Raw genomic sequence first — 13,490 nt, forward strand, 5'->3', positions numbered from 1 at the left:
TTAATTAAAATATTAATTAACAGACTTAAAGATCATTTAGAGATCATTAGACCGTTCATGGATTAATTTCTAAGCCAAATGTGTTACTTGCATATACATTTAAAAAGATAGATTTTTTACTGATCGAAGATGCATCATAAGATTTGATTGTATTTTAATTATAATAATAATTTTAAATACGTATACATTTTGCCCTCTTTGATTGAAATTGAAGAAAACTCTTACATATAATTATGTTGTTGTTTCTATGTACAACTATAACCCTTTCCATTTGACAATTTGTTTGCGATAAGCCTTGTTTCCTTGACATTTGTTGACGTACGGATGTGGTTAAGGACTCATATCAATACAGAGAATATCAGTCACGTGATTCAATCTGCATCAAACCTCTACCATTATCGCTATTTTACGAATTTTTCCTTTGATCTTGCTGACTGATAATTTCCGTTCTCAGCGGAGTCGAGTGATATTGTAATAACTGGAACAAATAACATTTAATAATAGATCCTAATCCTGGGTTCCATGCCAGCCATACCACCTGCCAGAAGGGATTGGAAATCAACATCCATTAAAATACCAACTGGGACAACATACTTGGAGTGGCCACCCAGGGATTGGGAAACCCTAACACCAGACCGTAAGCTGTTGGCCTTGGAATTTGCAGCTTTCCAGTTGGAGTATCACTCCACTGGGAAATTTCCAAAACTAGACAGAACGGATTTGTTAGATAAATACAATTTCATGGCCCTTCCTGGCACAAAAGAACAGAAAATAAAAGGCAAAGAAAATCTAGTAAGGAAATGTCGGTATTACAATTATGAAATCCTCAAAACAATCGCCAATAAAGACAAACCTGAATTCCAAGGCATAGTAGACCAGCTGTACGCCACAAGGGACTTAAGGAACACGTCAACTGACAAAATTATTGATATTTGCAACCGTAGCAAAATTCCGTTACGCCTATTGTAAAATTTACGTACTACCTTTACCATAGCAGATAGAAATTAAATTATCATGTCAATGGAGAAAACCTTAATTCACAGTGGAAGTCATATATATTTTTTGTTTCTAAATAATGTGTCAAACACTAACTGTATATTTGAAATTCAGGAAAATTTCCGTTTCTAAGGAGGGGATAGTGTAATAACTGGAACAAATAACATTTAATAATTTTTACAACCTGGAATTTACCATGCCAACAGAAGAAAGAAATCAACTACAGATGGATATAAACCTTATTTGGTGATAACCTGCAACAGAAAATATTATTGACTTTATGAACATTAATTTGAACTGCACATATTGTAACATTTGTATCTTTTAACCTTTCTCATTTTGTTTGGCAAGTGCCCCCTTCCACTTGTTTACCAAACTCGTTTTACTTGATAAAATATTTTTTAAAGATCGTAAGGTGTCTGGCATAAATATTCATATACCTGAAATTATATTTCAACCCATTATAAGTCCTGAAAGTGTCCAAGTAAGGAATATTTAAGATTTTACTATCGGTCAAAACCATGTTTCTCGTTTCTCTGTGAAGAGCCATTTTACTGATCATGTGACCACAGTAGGAAATATTTTTGTCGTTGTAACTTTAATAATTTTATTAAAGCTTCAATGTTTATACCTGTAAAAGAATAGTTTATAGGAATTATATTGTTAACCAGTTTACCGCTGGAATTTAATATAAGTACTCCCGGCGTCTGCTAGTACTACGCACTGCTAGAACTTGGAAACAAGTCTAGTTACAAATATTTAAGCTTATAACTATAAAGTTTAATAAAGGAAAAGTTAAGACTAAGTCCCATCCCTTTGATAATTAATGGACAGGCATTTTAATGTCCATTTTGTATATTATTTCTTAATGTGCAGGTTTTCCTGTCAAGCCGCTATTTTGTCGGACATTTTCCTGTCAGTCCTGACAGTGTTCTCATTGGCCCTCAGGGATCCCTGGCTAGATCCCTTATTTTCGATTGGCTTTCAGGGATCTCAAAAGAGTATAAATAGGGCTCTGCTCAGTGAAATGGCGGATAACTTGTTAGCTCAAGCCTAACTAGTAAGCTTAACCAACTTCTTGAAAGTTTATCATTACCAGACCAATTCCAAACAGAAAAGCCTAGCAGGTTAATATACTTTAATTCATTATGATAAGATGAAGTATTTTTAAGAGAAAGAAATGTAGCGGCAGTTATCCCCCACCACACTGAGTGACCTAAATGTCCCGAAAATGATTCTAACTAAGGCGTCTGCATTTGTGTATATATATATATATATATATATATATATGTAAATAAATATAATATACGTTAGAACTTTATTTTACAACCCAACTATGGAGTATAATGAGTGTATTGCCTGGCATCCATTCGTCTTGGGAGGTAGGAAATCCAAGATGCAGTATATTCCTGACGATAGCATAATGGGCCCTAAAATTGTCAACAGACCCTTCCACAATTACTCGGCCTGTGGCGGCGGTTTGTTACAATATGAAAACGGAGTCGAGTGATATGAAAATTATCGCTAGAAACTAAGGGAACACGTGCCGTTGTCAAGGAAATTAACAACGTCTTCATGGGTAAAATAGCGATAAACAGATTATCTATCGAATTAGACTTATTACCCGGTTTGTACTAACACGAGCTGCACGACATGTTCCAAATGTGGAGCAGGATCTGCTTACCTTTCCGGAGCACCTGAGATCACCCTCAGTCTTTAGTTGTTTATGTTGTGTTTTGTGTACTGTTGTTTGTCTTTTTCTTTTTTTGCCATGGCGTTGTCAGTTGATTTTCGAATTGTGAGTTTGAATGTCCCTTTGGTATCTTTATCCTTTCTTATAGTTAAATGCCGATTCGTTTCTTATTGATAGTATAATTTCTGTAAAAAATACACATTTTAAAAAATGTTTTTGACAGACTATTTGCACAGAGTAGTGTTATAGTATGCTGTTTATTTTTGGGGAAATATTTGATATTTTATATGACTTTCAAAACCCAGTTGTCAATGAACGCATAGTCTATGTCATTAAAATATTGTCAAAATGAAAATGAATATTTTGTTGTTATACAATCAATATAATTGAAATAAACTTGGTACAATATTGTTATGTAATGATGTATAAATCTAAAGATCAAATTTTTAATTATAATCTAAGCACTTGTATGAACCTTCAGAAGTGCTGGATCAATGGCTTATTAAAATTAATCCAATTGTTAACATTGAAATGTGTCGCAATTTGTAGCGATATTTCCTGCATATACCTGGTACAAGTTAATTGGCATTTAGGAAGATATCTCCGTAACACAGTACGTGATACAAAACAGGAAGCATATGATTGGTTGATTAATGTCCAGTTACAGAAGTGAATAAATAATGAATCTTATAATTCTATACTGCGATTCGGTCTGGACTCAGGGCGAGAGACTATGAGTTCTACCGAAAAAGTGATATGTTGGATAGTGTCATTCATTTGAATGGCTACAAGAAACCGAGAGTTTGTTGGGAAAGTTCAAATATTTTACCGTCTAGACCATTTAAGAGTTTTTGCAACAGTTGTTTCACGTGCAGAAGGAATAGTACTCTCCCTACAAGTGGCATTCATTTTACCTCACTATACCGACAAAATGTATCTACGTATTTATACATCCCACTCAGCCAAAAAGGGGTCGTTTTGGATTGTTTTATTTGCTACACGGACGAAGTCTAGTTGGCCACATTTCTTAACATAAGGGTTGCAGACATAATACTTTGCACGAAAGATAAAGGTCTGGCCTGTGTACTAGCTACTAATGCAGATGTATATATAGTCTGTTACTTTCAACCCTTGTAAAACGATATCGTTTGAAATGAAAATGTTAAAAAAGATCTGACAAAATGTTTGATAAACAGAAGGACTGCTAGTAGGTGCAATGAAAAATAATGTCTACTGCTTTGACAACACCACACGGCATCAAATTTAATGAAAAGTTGCAGATAAGCTTTATTTCTGGAATCAGACATGTGTTACATGCAAATATTTGTCCAACATTCAATGCTTGAATATACTGCCCCCTATCAAGGGAAACCTACAGGACAAAAGTCAAATGATGTATGGGGTTTCGCCTTAAAAAATTTTTACTGAGCAACTAATTTATTTTGAAATGTGAATGACTAACGAGTATTTTTACTCTAAGATTTTTTGTGAAAAGAGCCGCTAGCTTTTAACTTTTTAGTTTTGAGCGCTCCTCGTGAAGGTAATATAGACAAGAGCTTCAACTTAACGTGTACGTAGATTTGGAATTAAATTACAGTACACAATTGGACCAAATGTTTCTGTGTAATCATAGATCAGTTATTAAGCTAAAGTTCGAAATTAGACTTGACGTAACTGTGTACATCACATATTAGATTATTGAACGGTACATTCCGTATTGAATTACAATCCTTGACTTGACGTAACTGTGTACATCAGATATTAGATTAGAGAACGGTGCATTCCGTATTGAATTACAATCCTTGACTTGACGTAACTGTGTACATCACGTATTATATTATAGAACGGTACATTCCGTATTGAATTACAATCTTTGACTTGACGTAACTGTGTACATCACATATTAGATTAGAGAACGGTACATTCCGTTTGAATTAAAATCCTTGATTTGACGTAACTGTGTACATCACATATTACATCAGAGAACGGTACATTCCGTATTGAATTACAATCCTTGACTTGACGTAACTGTGTACATCACATATTAGATTAGAGAACGGTACATTCCGTATTGAATTACAATCCTTGATTTGACGTAACTGTGTACATCACATATTAGATTAGAGAACGGTGCATTCCGTATTGAATTACAATCCTTGATTTGACGTAACTATGTACATCACATATTAGATTAGAGAACGGTGCATTCCGTATTGAATTACAATCCTTGACTTGACGTAACTGTGTACATCACATATAAGATTAGAGAACGGTACATTCCGTATTGAATTACAATCCTTGACTTGACGTAAGTGTGTACATCACATATTAGATTAAAGAACGATACATCCCGTATTGAATTACAATCTTTGACTTGACGTAACTGTGTACATCACATATTAGATTAGAGAACGGTACATTCCGTATTGAATTACAATCCTTGATTTGACGTAACTGTGTACATCACATATTACATAAGAGAACGGTACATTCCGTATTGAATTACAATCCTTGACTTGACGTAACTGTGTACATCACATATTAGATTAAAGAACGGTACATTCCGTATTGAATTACAATCCTTGATTTGACGTAACTGTGTACATCACATATTAGATTAGAGAACGGTGCATTCCGTATTGAATTACAATCCTTGATTTGACGTAACTATGTACATCACATATTAGATTAGAGAACGGTGCATTCCGTATTGAATTACAATCCTTGACTTGACGTAACTGTGTTCATCACATATTAGATTAGAGAACGGTACATTCCGTATTGAATTACAATCCTTGACTTGACGTAACTGTGTACATCACATATTAGATTAGAGAACGGTACATTCCGTATTGAATTACAATCCTTGACTTGACGTAAGTGTGTACATCACATATTAAATTAGAGAACGGTACATTCCGTATTGAATTACAATCCTTGACTTGACGTAACTGTGTACATCACATATTAGATAAGAGAACGGTACATTCCGTATTGAATTACAATCCTTGACTTGACGTAAGTGTGTACATCACATATTAGATTAGAGAACGACACATCCCGTATTGAATTACAATCCTTGACTTGACGTAACTGTGTACATCACATATTATATTAGAGAACGGTACATTCCGTATTGAATTACAATCCTTGACTTGACGTAACTGTGTACATCACATATTAAATTAGAGAACCATATGGTACATTCCGTATTGAATTACAATCCTTGACTTGACGTAACTGTGTACATCACATATTAGATTAGAGAACCATATGGTAAAACCATCCCCCACTATCCACTTACTATACAAAAAGTGTAACATGGTCGTCACATCTATACCAACAAATGGTGATTTCTGAAATTCAGGAATTTCGCGTAGTGTATTGTGTGTTTTTCTCACCCATCATGCATGTATGTTCGTAGATGTTTTGTTTTATTGATCTACTGATAGAGATTAAAAAGTTGGAGTTCTGAGTATTGGACATCAAGTGTACGTCTTTAATTGTTATCATGCTTGTAGATTTAGTTAACAACTGTTATAGACTCGGGCTTTCAACGGTTACAGCTTTACGTATTATATAGATACCTGCCTGTTGTAGAAGGTCACTGTATGTTGCGTGCATAATCGTGTCAGTCATTTTGGGTATTTTCGTCGTAGGTTTCTGTCTCATTGATCTTTGCACAACATCTTTTATTCATAACCAAAAAAAGACAGTCGTAGGTTATCTTACGACTTTAAACAAAAGACAAGCGTTTATTCAATATGTTCAGCTCTAAATTGTCACAAGCTGTTATTTATTTATGTTGATCTCTGTATGTCTTATGCTCTGTGTCGTTGGGTTACCGTATACCCATATGTCTTCTTATGTCTGATTTCATTTATATTCATAAGTAAACTAAATGTTTATAACTTTTTGTAATTATAATAACCAACTGAATTGTATTAGCTTATTCTTGTCTTAGATTCGTTTATAAAATATGGCAGTGTTGACAATATCAATCTATCAATGATCTTATTCTTGTCTTAGATTCGTGTATCACATATGGCCGTGTTAACAATATCTATCTATCAATGTTCTTATTCTTGTCTTAGATTCCCGTGTATCACATATGGCAGTGTTAACAATATATATCTATCAATGTTCTTATTCTTGTCTTAGATTCGTTTATCACATATGGCAGTGTTGACAATATTAATCTATCAATGATCTTATTCTTGTCTTAGATTCGTTTATCACATATGGCAGTGTTAACAATATCTATCTATCAATGTTCTTATTATTGTCTTAGATTCGTTCTCACAAATGGCAGTGTTAACAATATCTATCTATCAATGTTCTTATTCTTGTCTTAGATTCGTTCTCACATATGGTAGTGTTAACAATATCTATCTATCAATGTTCTTATTCTTGTCTTAGATTCGTTTATCACATATGGCAGTGTTAACATATCTATCTATCAATGTTCTTATTCTTGTCTTAGATTCGTTTATCACATATGGCAGTGTTGACAATATCAATCTATCAATGATCTTATTCTTGTCTTAGATTCGTTTATCACATATGGCAGTGTTACCAATATCTATCTATCAATGTTCTGATTCTAGTCTTAGATTCGTTCTCACAAATGGCAGCGTTAACAATATCTATCTATCAATGTTCTTATTTTTGCCTTAGATTCGTTCTCATAAATGGCCGTGTTAACAATATCTATCTATCAATGTTCTTATTCTAGTCTTAGATTCGTACTCACAAATGGCAATGTTAACAATATCTATCTATCAATGTTCTCATTCTTGTCTTAGATTCGTTCTCACAAATGGTAGTGTTAACAATATCTATCTATCAATGTTCTTATTCTTGTCTTATATTCGTTCTCACATATGGCAGTGTTAACAATATCTATATGTCAATGTTCTTATTCTTGTCTTAGATTCGTGTATCACATATGGCAGTGTTAACAATATCTATCTATCAATGTTCTTATTCTTGTCTCTGATTCGTTCTCACAAATGGCAGTGTTAACAATATCTATCTATCAATGTTATTATTCTTGTCTTAGATTCGTTCTCACATATGGCAGTGTTAACAATATCTATCTATCAATGTTCTTATTCTAGTCTTAGATTCGTTCTCACAAATGGCAGTGTTACTAATATCTATCTATCAATGTTCTTATTCTAGTCTTAGATTCGTTCTCACATATGACGGTTTTAACTATATCTATCTATCAATGTTCTTATTCTTGTCTTAGATTCGTTTATCACATATGGCGGTGTTAACAATATCTATCTATCAATCTTCTTATTCTTGTCTTAGATTCGTTCTCTCATATGGCAGTGTTAACAATATACATCTATCAATGTTCTTATTCTTGTCTTAGATTCGTTTTTCACATATGGCAGTGTTAACAATATCTATCTATCAATCTTCTTATTCTTGTCTTAAATTCGTGTATCACATATGGCAGTGTTAACAATATCTATCTATCAATGTTCTTATTCTTGTCTTAGATTCGTTCTCACATATGGCAGTGTTAACAATATCTATCTATCAATGTTCTTATTCTTGTCTTAGATTCGTTCTCACATATGGCAGTGTTAACAATATCTATCTATCAATGTTCTTATTCTTGTCTTAGATTCGTTCTCACATATGGCAGTGTTAACAATATCTATCTATCAATGTTCTTATTCTTGTCTTAGATTCGTTCTCACATATGGCAGTGTTAACAATATCTATCTATCAATGTTCTTATTCTTGTCTTAGATTCGTTCTCACATATGGCAGTGTTAAAAATATCTATATATCAATGTTCTTATTCTTGTCTTAGATTCGTTCTCACATATGGTAGTGTTAACAATATCTATCTATCAATGTTCTTATTCTTGTCTTAGATTCGTTTATCACATATGGCAGTGTTAACATATCTATCTATCAATGTTCTTATTCTTGTCTTAGATTCCCGTGTATCACATATGGCAGTGTTAACAATATCTATCTATCAATGTTCTTATTCTTGTCTAAGATTCGTTCTCACATATGGCAGTGTTAACAATATCTATCTATCAATGTTCTTATTCTAGTCTTAGATTCGTTTATCACATATGGCAGTGTTAACAATATCTATCTATCAATGTTCTTATTCTAGTCTTAGATTCGTTCTCACATATGGCAGTGTTAACAATATCTATCTATCAATGTTCTTATTCTTGTCTTAGATTCGTTTATCACATATGGCAGTGTTGACAATATCAATCTATCAATGATCTTATTCTTGTCTTAGATTCGTTTATCACATATGGCAGTGTTAACAATATCTATCTATCAATGTTCTGATTCTAGTCTTAGATTCGTTCTCACAAATGGCAGCGTTAACAATATCTATCTATCAATGTTCTTATTTTTGCCTTAGATTCGTTCTCACAAATGGCCGTGTTAACAATATCTATCTATCAATGTTCTTATTATAGTCTTAGATTCGTTCTCACATATGGCAGTGTTAACAATATCTATCTATCAATGTTCTTATTCTTGTCTTAGATTCCCGTGTATCACATATGGCAGTGTTAATAATATATATCTATCAATGTCCTTATTCTTGTCTTAGATTCGTTTATCACATATGGCAGTGTTGACAATACCAATCTATCAATGATCTTTTTCTTGTCTTAGATTCGTTTATCACATATGGCAGTGTTAACAATATCTATCTATCAATGTTTTTATTCTTGTCTTAGATTCGTTCTCACATATGGCAGTGTTAACAATATATATCTATCAATGTTCCTATTCTTGTCTTAGATTCGTTTATCACATATGGCAGTGTTAACAATATCTATCTATCAATGTTCTTATTCTTGTCTTAGATTCCCGTGTATCACATATGGCAGTGTTAACAATATCTATCTATCAATGTTCTTATTCTTGTCTTAGATTTCCGTGTATCACATATGGCAGTGTTAACAATATCTATCTATCAATGTTCTTATTCTTGTCTTAGATTCTTTTATCACATATGGCAGTGTTGACAATATCAATCTATCAATGATCTTATTCTTGTCTTAGATTCGTTTTTCACATATGGCAGTGTTAACAATATCTATCTATCAATGTTCTTATTCTGGTCTTAGATTCGTTCTCACAAATGGCAGTGTTAACAATATCTATCTACCAGTGTTCTTATTCTTGTCTTAGATTCGTTCTCACATATGGCAGTGTTAACAATATATATCTATCAATGTCCTTATTCTTGTCTTCGATTCCCGTGTATCACATATGGCAGTGTTAACAATATCTATCTATCAATGTTCTTATTCTAGTCTTAGATTCGTACTCACAAATGGCAATGTTAACAATATCTATCTATCAATGTTCTCATTCTTGTCTTAGATTCGTTCTCACAAATGGTAGTGTTAACAATATCTATCTATCAATGTTCTTATTCTTGTCTTATATTCGTTCTCACATATGGCAGTGTTAACAATATCTATATGTCAATGTTCTTATTCTTGTCTTAGATTCGTGTATCACATATGGCAGTGTTAACAATATCTATCTATCAATGTTCTTATTCTTGTCTCTGATTCGTTCTCACAAATGGCAGTGTTAACAATATCTATCTATCAATGTTATTATTCTTGTCTTAGATTCGTTCTCACATATGGCAGTGTTAACAATATCTATCTATCAATGTTCTTATTCTAGTCTTAGATTCGTTCTCACAAATGGCAGTGTTAACAATATCTATCTATCAATGTTCTTATTCTTGTCTTAGATTCGTTATCACAAATGGCAGTGTTACTAATATCTATCTATCAATGTTCTTATTCTAGTCTTAGATTCTTTCTCACATATGACGGTTTTAACTATATCTATCTATCAATGTTCTTATTCTTGTCTTAGATTCGTTTATCACATATGGCGGTGTTAACAATATCTATCTATCAATCTTCTTATTCTTGTCTTAGATTCGTTTATCACATATGGCAGTGTTAAAAATATATATCTATCAATGTTCTTATTCTTGTCTTAGATTCGTTTTTCACATATGGCAGTGTTAACAATATCTATCTATCAATGTTCTTATTCTTGTCTTAAATTCGTGTATCACATATGGCAGTGTTAACAATATCTATCTATCAATGTTCTTATTCTTGTCTTAGATTCGTTCTCACATATGGCAGTGTTAACAATATCTATCTATCAATGTTCTTATTCTTGTCTTAGATTCGTTCTCACATATGGCAGTGTTAACAATATCTATCTATCAATGTTCTTATTCTTGTCTTAGATTCGTTCTCACATATGGCAGTGTTAACAATATCTATCTATCAATGTTCTTATTCTTGTCTTAGATTCGTTCTCACATATGGCAGTGTTAACAATATCTATCTATCAATGTTCTTATTCTTGTCTTAGATTCGTTCTCACATATGGCAGTGTTAACAATATCTATATATCAATGTTCTTATTCTTGTCTTAGATTCGTTTATTACATATGGCAGTGTTAACAATATCTATCTATCAATGTTCTTATTCTTGTCTTAAATTCGTGTATCACATATGGCAGTGTTAACAATATCTATCTATCAATGTTCTTATTCTTGTCTTAGATTCGTTCTCACATATGGCAGTGTTAACAATATCTATCTATCAATGTTCTTATTCTTGTCTTAGATTCGTTCTCACATATGGCAGTGTTAACAATATCTATCTATCAATGTTCTTATTCCTGTCTTAGATTCGTGTATCACATATGGCAGTTTTAACAATATATATCTATCAATGTTCTTATTCTTGTCTTAGATTCGTTTATCACATATGGCAGTGTTAACAATATCTATCTATCAATGTTCTTATTCTAGTCTTAGATTCGTTTATCACATATGGCAGTGTTGACAATATCTATATATCAATGTTCTTATTCTTGTCTTAGATTCGTTTATCACATATGGCAGTGTTAACAATATCTATCTATCAATGTTCTTATTCTAGTCTTAGATTCGTTTATCACATATGGCAGTGTTAGCAATATCTATCTATCAATGTTCTTATTCTTGTCTTAGATTCGTTTATCACATATGGCAGTGTTAACAATATCTATCTATCAATGTTCTTTCCTTTTATTGTGTATCTGCACACTTTATAAAATATAGTTTTCGGCGGCATTGAAAAAGGTTGTTGCCTTCGATATTATTTGTTTTTTAAATTTGTAACTCAGTTCATATATCATATTCTGCTCTTAACATTTACTGCTCCTAACATTTACTGCTCCTAACATTACAGCGACTCATTGGTCCTTTAATACTGGATGTACCGTTCTCTAATCTAATATGTGATGTACACAGTTACGTCAAGTCAAGGATTGTAATTTAATACGGGATGTACAACTTTCTGATCAAAACCACCCCACACTATCCACTTGCGTTTGTAATAGGTTTAGGTGTGAAGTAGAGCTTGTTACACTTTTTGTAAATTATCGTCTAAGGTAAAGGTTATGGTCTTAGAACGACTAATAGGTCTAGGTGTGATTTAGAGCTTGTCAAATTTTTTGTAAAGTATCGTCTAAGTTAAAGATTATGGTCTTAGAACGAGTTATAGGTCTTGGTGTGAAGTAGAGCTTGTCACACTTTTTGTATAGTATCGTCTAAGGTAAAGGTTGTGGTCTTAGAACGGCTAATAGGTCTAGGTGTGATTTAGAGCTTGTCAAACTTTTTGTAAAGTATCGTCTAAGGTAAAGGTTAAGGTCTTAGAACGATTTATAGGTCTTGGTGTGAAGTAGAGCTTGTCACACTTTTTGTATAGTATCGTCTAAGGTAAAGGTTATGGTCTTAGAACGACTAATAGGTCTAGGTGTGATTTAGAGCTTGTCAAACTTTTTGTAAAGTATCGTCTAAGGTAAAGGTTATGGTCTTAGAACGAGTTATAGGTCTTGGTGTGAAGTAGAGCTTGTCACACTTTTTGTAAAGTATCGTCTAAGGTAATGGTTATGGTCTTAGAACGAGTTATAGGTCGTGGTGTGAAGTAGAGCTTGTTACACTTTCTGTATAGTATCGTCTAAGGCAAAGGTTATGGTCTTATAACGAGTTATAGTTCTTGGTGTGAAGTAGAGCTTGTCACACTTTCTGTATAGTATCGTCTAAGGTAAAGGCTATGGTCTTATGACGATTTATATAGGTCTAGGTGTGATTTAGAGCTTGTCAAACTTTTTGTATTGTATCGTCTAAGGTAAAGATTATGGTCTTAGAACGAGTTGTAGGTCTTGGTGTGAAGTAGAGCTTGTCACACTTTTTGTATAGTATCGTCTAAGGTAGAGGTTATGGTCTTAGAACGACTTATAGGTCTAGGTGTGATTTAGAGCTTGTTAATCTTTTTGCATAGTATCGTCTAAGGTACAGGTTATGGTCTTAGAACGAGTTGTAGGTCTTGGTGTGAAGTAGAGCTTGTCACACTTTCTGTATAGTATCGTCTAAGGTAAGGGTTATGGTCTTAGAACAACTTATAGGTCTAGGTGTGATTTAGAGCTTGTTACACTTTTTGCATAGTATCGTCTAAGGTACAGGTTATGGTCTTAGAAAGAGTTAAAGGTCTAGGTGTGAAGTAGAGCTTGTTACACTTTTTGCATAGTATCGTCTAAGGTAAAGGTTATGGTCTTGGAACGACTTATAGGTCTAGGTGTGATTTAGAGCTTGTTACACTTTTTGCATAGTATCGTCTAAGGTAAAGATTGTGGTCTTAGAACGAGTTGTAGGTCTAGGTGTTAATGTAGTGCGTGTTACACTTTTTTGTATAGTATTGC

Source organism: Mytilus californianus, unplaced genomic scaffold, assembly GCF_021869535.1.
Source record: "Mytilus californianus isolate M0D057914Y unplaced genomic scaffold, xbMytCali1.0.p SCAF_1, whole genome shotgun sequence".
In the NCBI taxonomy this organism is placed as follows: Eukaryota; Metazoa; Mollusca; class Bivalvia; order Mytilida; family Mytilidae; genus Mytilus; species Mytilus californianus.